We start from the raw sequence: 15,855 nt of genomic DNA on the forward strand, positions 1-15,855 counted from the left end.
TTGCGATCACTAAAAACCAATTTTAGTTTGACTTTTTTAAGACAAATAAATGACATAAACAGTATTGGTTTAAAGAATATTGCCCACCCCCACCACCCGGATGTACTGGTAGCTGGAAGACCAAGTTTGGAAAGTTGGCCCAGGTCCATAGGCTTCCAGGAAGCAGGAAACAGCTTTTAGCAATTTGGCCAGAGTATGACTACATTTGCACCCTATCACGAACATGATTGCAAATAAATACTGATCATTCTTTTGCTTTACTTAGCTCTCTCCAGATTCCTGGAATACAGCTGCCAATTTACTGAGCCTGGGTGACATTCCCATTGCTCGGCAGTCAAGTAAAAGGAACACAGGGGAATAAAAGCTACTTCAATTTCCCAAATGAAAAAATAATACAGTTTTCCATAATCTAGGTAAAATAAGAGGTCCATCAAAATTAGAAAAGCGATTTGTATTTTATGCAGCCCAATCATGAAGATTTCTATAGCTTAATTTGATCATTGAGGACAATATAAGTGGTCTCAGGCCGGGCACGGTGGCTCATGCCTGTCATGCCAGCATTTTGGGAGGCTGAGGCGGGCGGGTCACCTGAGGTCAGGAGTTCGAGACCAGACTGGCCAACATAGTGAAACCCTGTCTCTACTAAAAATATGAAAAATTAGCCAGGCATGGTGGTGGGCACCATAATCCCACCTACTCAGGAGGCTGAGGCAGGAGAATCGCTTGAACCTGGGAGGCGGAGGTTGCAGTAAGCTGAGATTGCGCCATTGCACTCCATGCTGGGTGACAAGAGCGAAACTCTGTCTTGAAAAAATAAAAAATAAGTGGTCTTATTATCATCATTATCATAATTAACACTTAACAAGCAGTTGCTTGCTAGGTTCTATTCTTATCCACACTTTCCATATACTATCTCATTTTATGCTCCCATCAAATTTTATGACACAATTACTATTAGTGTCCTTTTAACAAAAATCCAGTAATGTTTAGAGAGAGTAAATAACTTGCCCAGGATTATCTAATTAAACTAAAGAGTTTCTGCACAGCAGAAGAAACTACCATCAGAGTAAACAGGCAACCTACAGAATGGGAGAAATTTTTACAATCCACCCATCTAACAAAGGGGTAATATCCAGAATCTACAAAGAACTTAAACAAATTTACAAGAAAAAATCAAACAACCCCATCAAAAAGTGGGCAAAGGATATGAACAGACACTTCTCAAAAGAAACATTTATGCAGCCAACAGTCACATGAAAAAATGCTCATCATCACTGGCCATCAGAGAAATGCAAATCAAAACCACAATGAGATACCATCTCACACCAGTTAGAATGGTAATCATTAAAAAGTCAGGAAAAAACAGGTGCTGGAGAGGATGTGGAGAAATAGGAATGCTTTTACACTGTTGGTGAGAATGTAAACTAGTTCAACCATTGTGAAAGACAGTGTGGCGATTCCTCAAGGATCTAGAACTAGAAATACTATTTGACCCAGCCATCCCATTACTGGGCATATACCCAAATGATTATAAATCATGCTGCTATAAAGACACATGCACATGTATGTTTATAACATCACTATTCACAATAGCAAAGACTTGGAACCAGCCCAAATGTCCATCAATAATAGACTGGATTAAGAAAATGTGGCACATATGTATACCATGGAATACTATGCAGCCATAAAAAAGGATGAGTTCACGTCCTTTGTAGGGACATGGATGAAGCTAAAAACCATCATTCTGAGCAAACTATTGCAAGGACAGAAAACCAAACACTGCATGTTCTCACTCATAGGTGGGAATTGAACAATGAGAACACTTGGACACAGGGTGGGGAACATCACACACTGGGGTCTGTCGTGGGGTGGGGGGAGGGGGGAGGGATAGCATTAGGAGATATGCCTAATGTAAATGACGAGTTAACCAGTACAGCACAGCAACATGGCACATGTATACATATGTAACAAACCTGCACGTTGTGCACATGTACCCTAGAACTTAAAGTATAATAATAATAATAAATCATTAAAAGAAATAAAAAAAAAGAAATGTAATAGATTTTCTTGAATACAAATAAATAAATAAATAAAGCTTGCCCAGGGTTATACAACTAGTAAGTGGAAAAATAGTTTCAAACCTAGGTTATATGACTCCAAATAAGCTAAACCATATGCATATGCATGAGACTAATTCCTCTACTGCAGTTTTATGGATATTAGGACACACTAGATTCTTAAGAAATATTTACTGCAATCTCTGTTAACTGGAAAACCCTGGCACACAGTTGGTGTTCAATACATACTAATTGAATAAATAAATGCATATATATCAGGTTTTGATTAAAAGATCAGATGTCAGAAGGCAGGTGTCTGCCACCCCCACCCCTTCCTCGTAGCTCCCTCCAGCATGCAGCTCTTGAGCTATGTACTGAGCTGTGTGATCCCATAAATCAAAGGAATTCAAGTCTGGGTTATAGTGAAATAAATGTGTATTCATAATGGTAAGGTGGATAGTGTATTTAAGCAATTTCTTATCTTTGTTACTTCTTTTTAAACATGATAATAATTTAGAAAATGTTCCTTTTAGGTATACTGCAGAAGTTTAGGTATACTGCAGATGACATAGTCGAAAGAGTCAGACTGAACTGTGTTTGAAATTCTCCCCAACTATGTTTTAGTTTTATGTCATTTAACATTTTATTCTAACTCTTGGAGCTCAAATGTTCTCATCTAAGCAAGGGTAGAAAATGATGCTTAGCTTATGTGTTTGCTGTGAGGGCTACATGAGGTCATAAGTGTAAAGTACCTAGAATGTAGCACCTGTGGGATACTTTCCTCTCCTATCTCTTCTTTAGTGGCTACCTTTGAAATATTTCAGAGTAAAATGGTTTGTAGAAAATAATTATTGTCATGGTTGAAAATAACATTGTGATTTTAAAGGAATATCTATACTTTACAAAATTTGTACCATTGGCACAATAGCCACTACACTCAGAAGAGGGAGCTTCATAAAATACTTTTTGATAAAAATGATTCAATATTAGACATTTTATACAGATCTACTTTCTACCCTAATCAGATCTCTTGTATTAGAGATGATGATTAATCTCCCACGTGTGCAATTTGTGAACTATGCATTTTCTGGTTCAATTCTTTGTAGAAGGTTTACATACTGCAATGTAATTCGTTTTTGCAATTTTCTACTTCATTTCAATTACAGTGCTTATTATAAGAGATGGAATTCTCATTTAGCATGCTCATTATTTTTAATTAGAAATAAAATCTTAAAGGAACTTACATTTTTTGCATCTCATTGTCGGAAGCATAAACTCTAGAACACTGTGTGAATAAATAAGCACAGTAATTCTCAAATTTTCAAAGATGGAGTATGTTAATTATAGAAATATACTAATAGTGATCTTGTGTATGTAAATTGTACTAGATGTATAATAACAACAGCAAGTTTCTAATTATTTGGTACCTGTTATGGGGTCATAACTTCCATATGTATTACCTCTAATTCTCACAACTCTAAAAGAAAGTATTATTTTCCTTCTTTTCAAAGTGAGGGAGCCCTGAAAAAAGAATCATTTTCAATTCTACCTGGGAAACGCTATCAAGGATTCATCGTACAGTGACCACTAGATTGTATTTTAACGGATGACAAAAAGCTAATTGGAAAAAAATGGGAAAGCCACATCTTCAGAAACATTACAAAACACAGTTAAAATATAACTCATGGAAAAGAATGGTGGCGATGAAGATAGATAGGGCCAAGTGGGAAAAGTCTGGTCTAGGAGTTTGGTCTTAGTATAGTAAGAAGACTTTAATGCTATGGTTTTTGCCACACAATCTTTTAAATAATATCATAACCATTAGCCCTCATGCCCCTGTGGAATTCTCCTTTCATTTACATACCATATGGAAGTTCTGCAAAATACTGTAATGTGAATGAGAGATATGGTATCTAAAAAAACATAGTCATCAGAGGGCTGCCAACCGGCTGTTCATGGTGAATCATTTAAATTTAAAATTTGGTGTTCTGCACGTAGAAGTGTGCAATCCCTGTTGAATTTTTGAAGCTCCCTGAAGAAGCCTCTTCTTTCTGCAGCTGCTGTGTTCATTTGCATTTCAATATGAGCATTCAGAGGTCAACTGCCTGTATTTCGGGCACAATTATAAACGGGAGATGCTGCAAATATTCGGAACTGGTGTCTCTACAGGCATGTGGATACAGCTCTGGGTTTCCAGTATTGCCATGCTGCCTGACAAAGAATAGGCAGTATAGTGTTAGGCACAGGATGAATGATTTATGTGATGTCATCAGTTACTCCAGCCCTTTCATAGAATATTTTTTCTTCCCTAGAACACTAGTCACCGCCTAAGCCCTAAATCAATAGCTAGTCATTTGTTTTATTAAACTTGATCTGCTTTCCGCGCTACCTACCGAGGGGTCCATACGGCATTGTTCTGGATTCCCGTCGTAACTTAAAGGGAAACTTTCACAATGTCCAGAGCCCTTGATGTCCTGCAAATGAAGGAGGAGGATGTTCTTAAGTTCCTTGCGGCAGGAACCCACTTAGGTGGCACTAATCTTGACTTCCAGATGGAACAGTACATCTATAAAAGTGATGGCATCTACATCATAAATCTGAAGAGGACTTGGGAGAAGCTTCTGCTGGCGGCTCGTGCCATTGTTGCCATTGAAAACCCTGCTGATGTCAGTGTTATATCCTCCAGGAAAACTGGCCAGAGGGCCGTGCTGAAGTTTGCTGCTGCCACTGGAGCCACTCCAATTGCTGGCCGCTTCACTCCTGGAACTTTCACTAACCAGATCCAGGCAGCCTTCCAGGAGCCACAGCTTCTTGTGGTTACTGACCCCAGGGCTGACCACCAGCCTCTCACGGAGGCATCTTATGTTAACCTACCTACCACTGCTCTGTGTAACACAGATTCTGTGCTATGTGGACATTGCCATCCCATGCAACAACAAGGGAGCTCACTCAGTGGGTTTGATGTAGTGGATGCTGGCTCGGGAAGTTCTGTGCATGCATGGCACCATTTCCCATGAACACCCGTGGGAGGTCATGCCTGATCTCTACTTCTACAGAGATCCTGAAGAGATTGAAAAAGAAGAGCAGGCTGCTGCTGAAAAGGCAGTGACCAAGGAGGAATTTCAGGGTGAATGGACTGCTCCAGCTCCTGAGATCACTACTACTCAGCCTGAGGTTTCAGACTGGTCTGAAAGTGTGCAGGTGCCCTCTGTGTCTATTCAGCAGTTCCCTACTGAAGACTGGAGTGCTCAGCCTGCCACAGAAGATTGGTCTGCAGTTCCCATTGCTCAGGCCACTGAATGGGTAGGAGCAACAACTGAATGGTCTTAAGCTGTTCTTGCACGGGCTCTTAAGCAACATGGAAAAATGGTTGATGGAAAATAAACATCAGTTTCTATGCACCTTCATTTCTCTGTTGGGCCCACTTTCTGTTAGATTCCATATAGTAAGTCTATTCCACCTTCAACCATCATAAGTATGATCCACTGTTATATTACTGACAATGTTGAACAGTGTTCTGGGTGCTGGAAATACAATGATAAACAAGATCAATGTGTGTCTGATCCATATAGGGCTGATTTTCTACTCTGAAGTAATCTCTGAATCCCATGATACGTTTAAAGGCTTTTGTACAGAATAGGCATTTAGCAAATGCAAAATGAAGAAATGGATTGCCTAGTCTAAGCCATGGTGTTAAAAACTATGGAAGATCCAAGATAACATGACAAATGTTAGCCTTCAGGGAGTTCCCACTCTGTGGTGGGCACAGACAAGCACATAGAAAATTCTAATGCATGGCAGAGAGTATTGTGTGTTGTAATAGAGATATAAACACATTTCTGTGGGAGCATATAATGACAAAAGATTAATTCTGGCTTGGAGGGATGTCCTGCCCTTCTGTCACAGCAGAAAAAAATATGGTATCATCCACTGTGCATAACTGAAATCCATTTGCCATATGCATAAAGAATGAGTAGATTCACAAAATAAATGAGAGTAGGGAGAATTTGATTTACTGCAGTTTTCTTTTTCATTGCAATGTTATAGTATGTTATCCAATGGTATTTTCCAGATTTTATAATCATCTTCCAAGAAAATACTTGGATCCCTTCCCTTATATCTTCCTTCCTTTTACTATCCTTCCCTTACTAATCGGTACAGAAGAAACCATGAGGACAATCTGAAAGTATTTTAGTGCCTAGAATAAGAACTAACACAAAGAATTAACTCAAGATTTTTTTAAAAAAATAAACTGCTGCTTGTTTTATTACTCTATGGTCATGAGTTAATTTGCCAAAATCATTCTTAAACAATGGTTCCTTAGCCTCACATAATGAAAATAACACTATTCAAGAAATTAGGAGGCAAGTATTCTGAGGCTAGCTTCTACTAACTAAAGGTATGACTTTAGGTAAGTCCTCTTGGTCTTATTTTCCTTATCTGTAATATTAGTTTATTGGACCAAATTAGAAGGTCACAATCTTGGATGAGACAGGGTCCAGAGCATTTGCCATGTGAGAAAATGGAGCCAGTGTTGTCACATCTTCTGATTATCAAGAGAATCTACAAAGCTAGATATTAATGTGAAATTTCCATAAAACGGCATTTAGGCCAAATAAAACATATCTAAAGGCCAAATTCAGCCCAAGGGCTTCCTTTCTTCAGCTTGTAGAGTAGATGTTCTCTGAAATCTCTTGTATCTCAGACATTCTTTGATTCTGCACTGTTAAGACAGTCTGATTTTCCTTTGTTTAACAGCTACTAGGCTTCAAAGTTCTGGTTTCCCAGATGAATTAAAGAACATGTTTTGAGGCACTGTAAAGTTAAATTATAATCACAGATTGGAGAGTTGTAGTTTCTGCTAATCCTCTTGGAGGCTTCTGATTTGTTTAAACAATATGAAAATTAGGAATGAATGTTAAGAGGTCTAACTCAAGGATCTAGTTTAGAATAAAGAAAAAAAGAAGGAAGAGCAGGCCTTTCCTGCTTCCATTTCCTCTCTACATGCTGCTGTGAGGCCGATCTAGCCAGAGAGTACCTGGTAAGTCTGCTTGGTACAGAACCTCATGGCTAGGTTAATCCTGGCTCACAGCAGACCCTAAAAAATAATCATTGAACGAAGTAAATACTACTGAATGAAGTCCTGTTCTTTGGTGGACTATCATGCCAACTAATTAACATACCTACCATTTACTGGATAAGAAAAGAACTTTGAATAAAACAAAGCATTTTATTATGTGCATTTAAGACTTTAAAGTTTGCCTAATAAGATGAAACTCCTTTGGTCCCCACAAGCTTCTACCACTGAGCTCATACCTTATATGGTGAATTTTTTTTTTTTTTTTTTTTGAGGACACAGATTCATCTTACTTATGTTTCTGTCAGCAGCGTCCAGCACAGTGTCTGACATGCAGTAAGTACTCAATAAATGTCTTTTTAATCAATGACTTAATCTCTGAATGAGTCAACTAATAAATTATTTAATGAGCCAGAATTTCTCTCTAGGGCCAAAGCAGCAAGAACAAAGAATTGAATATAACTCAATGAGTTCTACTAAATCATTAAAGAAAGATGGTATCAACAGTCTGAATTTAGAAATGAAGCCAGAATATTAGTAAAAGTTTCTGGGCTCTTTACATCACTCCCAAATAATTGTATACAGTTGCCATATTCTGGACATTTGAAATATAATGTTATGAAATTTTGGGTGCTATTTAAATCTAATGGAGAATACTGTTTTTTGTTTGTTTGTTTGTTTGTTTTTTAAGTATAGGCAAACAACCTCATTAGTCTGTAAGTTCCCACTTACCTTCTTATGCTGCACCTTCAACTCTCAGTTTTCAAAGCCTTTGCAGTGCTATCAAAGTTTATCAAACATACGCCTCATCGAGTGGTCAGTCTTTAGCCCTGGCCATTGTTCCATCCCATAGTTTAGTTCTCAAAAGGTTGGTATGCTGACCAGAGTCAAATCAATGCCTGTACAACTTAGGGGGAAACTAAGAATCATACTCAATGCTATAGAACCACTTCCTTAGCACTCCCCACCTCCCTGCCCTTACTGTCTCCCTGTCCCACTCCAGGTTCCAGCCTCTCCCACCCACCTCCTGGTCCCCCGGCTAGAGATCTGAGACTTTAATTTTCACCTCTGCCTCTCACTTTCTGTTCCTAAGATCACCCTGCCATGGGAACCAAGTGGGGAAAGGCTAGAGAAAGGAACAAACCAACAGAGAATTTCTCCCCACACACACACACACTCTTGGGATATAGTTCCTTTGGTCACAGAGAAGGGTTTCCATCCTTAGATTTAAAAGCATCCACCCAGACACTTTTGCCTTTGCCACCACCACGTGCTATCACCTTGCCAGGGTTACCTGGGGGCTTGAATAGAAGAAAACAAAAAAACAAAAATATAACTTTCTCCACTCTCTCTGATTTGTAGGGTGCCATTTTCTATTCCTCAGATTGGAAATAAAGAACTTTTCTTGGAGCTTTTTCTGCTTGCATCTGGTGCACACTACCATGATTTGGCTGCTTTTGAGTCTAAATCTGAAGATATTAGGGAAAAAAATTCAAGAAACTCATGCATGATTCAGTGATGTTTTGAGTTCTGTTATTTTTCCCCAATCCACTTATTACTACTTATTTTTGAGAGTTTTCAACTAGCTTCTCCAGCTCTGTCCAGGATTTTTAGCTGTATTCAGTGGGAGAATCAGACTGCGCTTACTCCATCTTGATTGGACCAAAATTTTTCCCATGTAGTTTTATTAGATGGTAAAAATACATGAGATTGCTTGATGGGATTGTCTGGTCCACCTAACGATCCTGCTGTAAATTGGCATTGCTATGTTTAGTTTTGTTTAAACAAGTGCTGTTCTACAAAGGAATGCTTTCTGTCTGGTAAACTGACTTGATGATCTGAGAATGAGACTTGTTATTTGATCACACTCCTTGAGGCATCCTGTCATCCCTTTGGCCTCATTCATGTACTTAACATATATTAATAGAGCCAATTGTGTGTCAGGTGCTATGCTAGGCACAAGGGCTACATCTGTGAAAAACACAGAATCTTTGTCTCTAGGGAGTCCACAGTATCCTGGAAATCAGTGACAGATCACCACCAATGTTACAAGACAGCAAAACTGAGCCTTAGATCCAGGTTAGAGATAGTTATGTAAACAGGCAATTTTTGTATTGAATGTTTAATATATGATAAAAGTCAGTACCAGTATTATAGGGAAACAGAACAGAATCATAATTATGTATTAGTGATTTCTCACTTCTCAATTAATGACACTCTAATCTGTCTACTTACTTAACTGAATACTTGGACTCATCCTTCATTATTTTTCCTAACACTCCACATCCTATCTTTTAGTACATTCTATTCTCTATGCTTTCGAAATATATTCAGAATCCTTCCCTAGACTAAGCTACCATAATCTCTTAGCATTCTGTCACAGTATTTCCTGCGTTTCCCCATTTTCCCACTCTTGTTCTATTTTCCATGCAGCAAAGTAAAAAAAAAAAAAATTAATGAAAATCAGATAGCAATGTTTCTCTGGGAAAAAAAAAACAAAAAACAAAAAAACACTCCGAAGCACTACCTCATCCAACCCCCTTCTCTCTTACTTCATATCCTACTTATCTTCCCCTTATTATGCTTCAGCATTTCTTTTATTCCTCAAAGAACATATTAGGCATATTTGCACTTGCTAATGCCTCTGGCAACATACTTCTCCCAGATCTTTATATTTTTAATGTGAAGAAATAAATCATATTAGCAAAACTTGGGTTAGGGATGAGGTAACATAAATCAATTTATTTTATCAAATGCTTTGTTAGTATAAACTTGTTTAAGTATCATCTAAATTTGCTAGATACCGTTTTTAAAACCATCTTTTTCAGGCACAGAGAGGTTAACTAACTTGCTAGTAACAGTGAACAGAAGAAAATGGCAGAACTATGGTTATAACCTTCTGTCTGCTTCCAGAATCTGTGCTCTTATATGCTATGCTCTGCTGTTCTTAATAGTTGAGAGGCATTCTCTACACAAAGTGCGATGTCGTCTTGCACATTCACCCCCTTCAGCCATGTGTGGAATTATGGGGGGAGTGGAGATAGATGGGGACCTAAACCTACAGAGATAAGAGGCAATAGAATTCCCCAATTTACCAATATATTCACCACATCTATAATCTTGAGACTGATGTATTAACAAATGTCTCTTGTAAATATGGATACCAACCACCCCTGTCCCCAATTTTAAAAAAAAATCTAAGCTTGCCAGCTATTCACAGTAACTTTGATTTTTTTTTTTTTTTTTTTAGTTTCTTAATCTATAGTGGAAATAGCCCCTAGCTCATTGAGTTTTATGAGATTAAAGCATTTTGTGAAGTCCTGATTTTGTTAGCACACATTTCAATGGAGCTCTCTCAGCTACCTGAAGAAGGTGAAAGGTCAGCCATGTGCTTCTTTCTCTGGTGGAGGAAGAAGGCTGGAAAGTAGGTGAAATGGCACAGGCAGAATTTAAACTTGGATTTCTATGAACTGAACTCCTGATGCCTCATGAATGCTAAAACTAATTATGATTTATTTCTGCAAAATATATAAGCATCAAAATGACTTAATAAGAAATTGATTACAAAAGTTAAACTTCTATTTGTTCTCTTCTGGTATTTTGTTGGTTTTCCAATTATTGTTTGTTTGTTTGTTTGTTTGTTTGTTTTGATGGGAGGAATTTGCAATCACTTAGGCCTTTGGGTGATTAGGGAAAAAAAGTCACCAGGGACTTCTACAAGATCCTAATGCCACTCAAATACGCCAGTTTTTTCCAGATGCTCAATAATAACAAATGATTTAACAAACTGTGAACAAACATGTGCATCCGTCAGTTTTTAAGCTCTTGCTTTGATCAGCCCTTTCTGTACGTATCTGGGCCCAAGTCTTGGGCAGTGCTAGCAGGCATTATCTGAGAGAACAGACGCATGGAACTATATAGGAAAAATTCAATATTGTTACCATTTGTTTTCCCTAAGTTTAACTCTTATTTAGAATAATTTTTTAAAAGGTGATACAGGGATTTCTTCTTTCCAAAGAATAACAATATAGTATAACAAGAAAACTAGTCATGACATTAGAAGTTTCTGTCTACTTTTGAGTTTTACTCTCTGAGTGACCATAGGAAATCGACTTCATTTGTCTACAGCTCGGTTTCTTTATATATACAGTGTTGATAATTTCTGCTGTCCATGTCTATCTTGCAGTGTTGAGGCACATAACAGATAAATGCAAAATTATGCTGAAAAGTGCCAAACAAATGCAAATTGTCAATATTTTCCCCATTCAATTCAATAAACAGTATAGTAACCATGCCCTAAACACTGTGATTTAATTTACAAATTAAAAAGGCTCAGATTTGCCTTTGTGCCAGTTGCTGTCTATTGTGGACAAGGCATAAATAAAAATCAGGAAAAAAAAAGCTAAACGGTGATTGCCTGAGAGTCTAATGGGTATCACATCAGGTGAGACCTTTTACTTCCTTTTATACTCTAAAGTCTTGAGCAGAAATATATAGTTACTAAAGGTTATTATGATTTACATTTTGATATAGTTACTACTTATGAAGCATCTTGTGCCAGGCTCTGTGTGAGATACTTATTAGTTTTCTATAACATTTAATTCTCATATCATCCTTGTAAAATGAGGGTCATCATTTAGCAGATGATTAAACTGAATGTTAAGTAACTGAAGTAACCTGTCCAAGTCACAGAGCCAAGAAGACACAGAACAGGATTCAAACATAGATCTCCATACCCTGTTCATAAGAGAGAAAAACAAAAGAATGAGACTCAAACCAGCACCTTTTATAACAGAAAAACATGTACTGCTCTACTCTGATAGTGGTTGGGAGGCTGAGTTGCAGAACACGGCTTAGGGTCAAGGTAAAGCACCTAAGTGTGGCCTCAGAGATTGCCACTGAATACCCAGTCTTCTGGAAATAGAATCAATTAAGTGAGTAAACTCTTCTTTACTTAGCATGTTAAATAGGGAAAGGTAGGTATAAGACTGACCTAGGAAATGAATGATTCCAACTCTGCTCCCCTAAAGTATTCCCACAATTCTATAATAAGGAATACAGAGTGTCAGAGAGAGGTCTAGAGAAAATGATCCAGAGTTCAAAGTGCAACTTAATTTTAATATCTGCAATCATGGTGGTCTTCATGAAGGAAGTGTTCTTGGATCCTTTAAAAATGGTTAGCAGCTAATAGCACAATAACAGGATCAAATTCTCACATATCAATTTATATCCTGAGTGTAAATGGGCTAATGTCTCCACTTCAAAGGCATAAAATGGCAAGTTGGATAGAGAAGCAAGACCCAACTGTCTGCTAACTTCAAGAGACCTGTCTCAAGTAAAAAAACCCACAGGCTAAAACTAAAGACATGGAGAAAGAACTATCAGGCAAATGGAAAACAAAAAACTGCAGGGGTAGCTTTTCTTGTATAAAACAGGCATTAAACCAACGATAATTTTTAAAAAGACAACATACATATTGTATAATGGTAAGAGTTACAATACAAACAAGAAGACTCAACTATCCTAAATGTATATGTACCCAACATTGGAGTACCCAGATTCATAAAACAGGTTTTTAGATATCTGTGAAGAGATTTAGGAAGCTACACAATAATCTTGGGGAACTTCAACACCCGACTGACAATGTCAGATGTATCATCAGGGCATAAAAGTAATGAAGATATGCTGGACTTAAACTCAACACTTGACCAGTTGGAGCTAATTACACATCTACAGAACACTCCATCCAAAACCAACAGAATATATGTTCCTCTCATCTGCACATGGCACATAATTCTAAGATGAGCATGTGCTCAGGAATAAAACAAGTCCAAGCAAATTCAAAGAAATTGACATCATACCCAACACACCCTCAGACCACAGCAAAATAAAAATTAAAAATCATTACTAAGAAAATCTATCAAAACCATACAGTTACATGGAAATTAAACCATATTTTCCTGAATGACTCTGGGATAAAAAATGAAATTAAAGCAGAAATCAAAAAATTCTTTGAAACTAATGAAAACAGAGGCATAACATACCAAAATCTTTGGGACATAGCTAAAGCATTGTTAGGAGGAAAGTTTATAGCGCTAAATGCCTACATCAGAAAGTTAGAATCATCTCTAATTAACAATCTAACATCACACCTAGGAAAGGAAGAGGAACTAGAAAAACAAAAGCAAAACAACATCAAAGCTAGGAGATGATAAGAAATAATCAAAATCAGAACTGAAATGATTGAAATTGAGATGTGAAAATCCATACAAAACATCGATGAACACAAAAGTTTGTTGTTTGAAAGATTAAACAAGACTGATAGGCTGCTATCTGAGTTAATAAAGAAAAAAAGAGAAGATCCAAATAAACACAATTAGAAATGACAAAGGTGACATTACAACTGACTCCACGGACATACAAAATATCCTCAGAGACTATTATGAACATCACTATGCACACAAACAAGAAAACCTAGAAGAAATAGGTAAATTTCTGAAAACACCCAGACTCTCAAGATTGAACCAGGAAGAAATGAAAATTCTGAACAGATCAATAACAAATTGTGAAATTGAATCAGAAATAAAAAGCCTACCAGCCGAAAAAAGTCCTGGGCCCAATAGAATCAAAGCCAAATTCTACCAGATGTTCAAAGAAGAGCTAATATCAGTCCTACTAAAATTATTCCAAAAATACAAGGAGGAGATACGTCTCCCTAACTCATTCTACAAATCCAGCACCATCCTGATATCAAAGCCTAGCAGAGATACAACAATAAAAGAAAACAACAGGCTCATATTCCTGATAAACATATATGCAAAAATCCTCAAAAAATACTAGCAAACAGAATTCAGAAGCACATGAAAATGTTAATTAGCCACCATCAAGTAGGCCTTATTCCTGGGAGTCATGGTTAGTTTAACATATGCAAATCAATAAATATGATTTACCACCACAACAGAAGTAACAAAAACCACATGATCATCTCAATAGATGCAGAAAAAGCCTTCCATAAAATTCAACATCACTTCATGTTAAAAACTCTGAACAAGTTAGGCAACAAAGGAACATACATCAAAATAATAAGAGCCATCTATGACAAATCCACAGCCAACATACTGAACAGGCAAAAGCTGGAAGTATTCCCTCGAGAATTGGAACAAGACAAGAATATCCACTCTCTTCATTTGTATTCAATGTAGTACTGGAAGTCCTAGGCAGAACAATCAGGCAAGAGACAGAAATAAAGGGCATCCAAATAGGAAGAGAAGAAGTCAAGCTACTTCTCTTTGCAGACGATATGAATCTATACCAAGAAAACCCCACAGATTGCACCAGAAGGCTTCTAGAACTGATAAACAACTTCAGCAAAGTTTCAGGATACAAAATCAATGTACAAAAATCAGTAGCATTTTTATAAACCAATAACGTCCAAGCTCAGAGCAAAATCAAGAACACAATCTCATTTAAAATAGCCAAAAAAGAAAAAAATAATAAGGAATAACTAGGAATACTACTTACCAAGGAAGTGAAAAATCTCTATAAGCATTACAGAACACTGCTGAAAGAAATCAGAGATGACACAAACAAATGGAAAAATATTCTATGCCCATGGTTAGGAAGAATCAATATTGTTAAAATGGCAATACCACTCAAAGGAATTTATAGATACACTGCTATTCCTACCAAACTTTCATTTTTCACAGAATTAGAAAAATTTATCCTAAAATTTATATAGAACCAAAAAGACCTCAAATCAAGCAAAATGAACAAAGCCAGAGGCATCACACTACCCAACTTGAAACTATACTACAAGACTACAGCAACCAAAACAGTATGGTACTGGTAGAAAAACAAACACATAGGCCAGAGAAACAGAATATAGAACCCAGAAACAAAGCCACATACTTATACTCAACTGATATTCAACAAAGTCAATAACAACAAACAATGGGGAAAGGACTTCCTATCCAATAAATGGTGCTGGGATCACTGGCTATCTGTGTGCAGAAGATTGAAATTGGACTCCTACCAGTCACCATATGCAAAAATTAACTCAAGATGGATTAAAGACTTAAATGTAAGACCTAAAACTATAAAAACCCTAGAAAAAATCCTAAGAAATACCATCCTGAACATTAGCCTTAGCAAAGAATTTATGACTAAATTCCCCAAAGCAATTGCAACAAAAACAAAAATTGATGTATAGGACCTAATTAAGCAAAGGGCTTCTGCACAGCAAAGGAAACTATCAGCAGAGTAAATAGACAACCTACAGAATTGGGGAAAATATTTGTAAACTATGTATCCAACAATGGTCCAATATCCAGAATGTGTGAAGAACTTAAATCAGCAGAAAAAACACAATCCCATTTAAAAACGGGCAAATACAAAGGACACAAACTCATCCTTTTTTATGGCTGCATAGTATTCCATGGTGTATATGTGCCACATTTTCTTAATCCAGTCTGTCACTGATGGACATTTGGGTTGATTCCAAGTCTTTGCTATTGTGAATAGTGCTGCAATAAACATATGTGTGCATGTGTCTTTATAGCAGCATGATTTATAATCCTTTGGGTATGGTATATACCCAGTAATGGGATGGCTGGGTCATATGGTACATCTAGTTCTAGATCTTTGAGGAATCGCCATACTGTTTTCCATAATGGTTGAACTAGTTTACAATCCCACCAACAGTGTAAAAGTATTCCTATTTCT

At 37.1% G+C, this 15,855-nt stretch overlaps 1 protein-coding gene and 1 pseudogene across 6 annotated transcripts in view; both read left to right on the forward strand.

Annotated features, from left to right (window-relative positions):
• GRM5 (glutamate metabotropic receptor 5) overlaps positions 1-15,855 on the forward strand; it is a 573,536-nt gene that overhangs the window by 449,409 nt on the left and 108,272 nt on the right. The window lies entirely within an intron of this gene.
• On the forward strand, positions 4,496-5,455 carry LOC101019473 (annotated as a pseudogene).

This window comes from Papio anubis, chromosome 12 (genome assembly GCF_008728515.1).
Source record: "Papio anubis isolate 15944 chromosome 12, Panubis1.0, whole genome shotgun sequence".
Taxonomy (NCBI): domain Eukaryota; kingdom Metazoa; phylum Chordata; class Mammalia; order Primates; family Cercopithecidae; genus Papio; species Papio anubis.